This window comes from Penaeus monodon, chromosome 24 (assembly GCF_015228065.2).
Source record: "Penaeus monodon isolate SGIC_2016 chromosome 24, NSTDA_Pmon_1, whole genome shotgun sequence".
NCBI classification, from domain to species: Eukaryota; Metazoa; Arthropoda; class Malacostraca; order Decapoda; family Penaeidae; genus Penaeus; species Penaeus monodon.
The window spans coordinates 23,356,155-23,356,496 of record NC_051409.1 but is presented as its reverse complement, the minus strand read 5'-3'; positions in this window follow the sequence as shown (position 1 = coordinate 23,356,496).

The following is a 342-nucleotide window of genomic DNA, read 5'->3' as shown; positions in this document are numbered from 1 at the left end:
CAGATTTCACCTTTATATAAAATGAGATATAGTATACATACATTATGCAGTATACGCAAAACACATATGTAAATAGATAAATAGATATGGGTACTGTATACATAGAAAGATAAACAAAGCGTACGGGTAGATATATGTGTATACTCTATTTGAATGTAAACATTTTTATTTTTATTTTTATATACAGTCTATAGTGTGTTTGTGTGGGCTGGTGGGGACGTATTTATGTGTACATATATGTTTAGTTTCAGGTTATTACACTACATTATTTGAGTTGATAATTCAAGATAATGAGTAAACACAGTAATCAATCAACTAGACATTTCGGCAAAACAATTGATT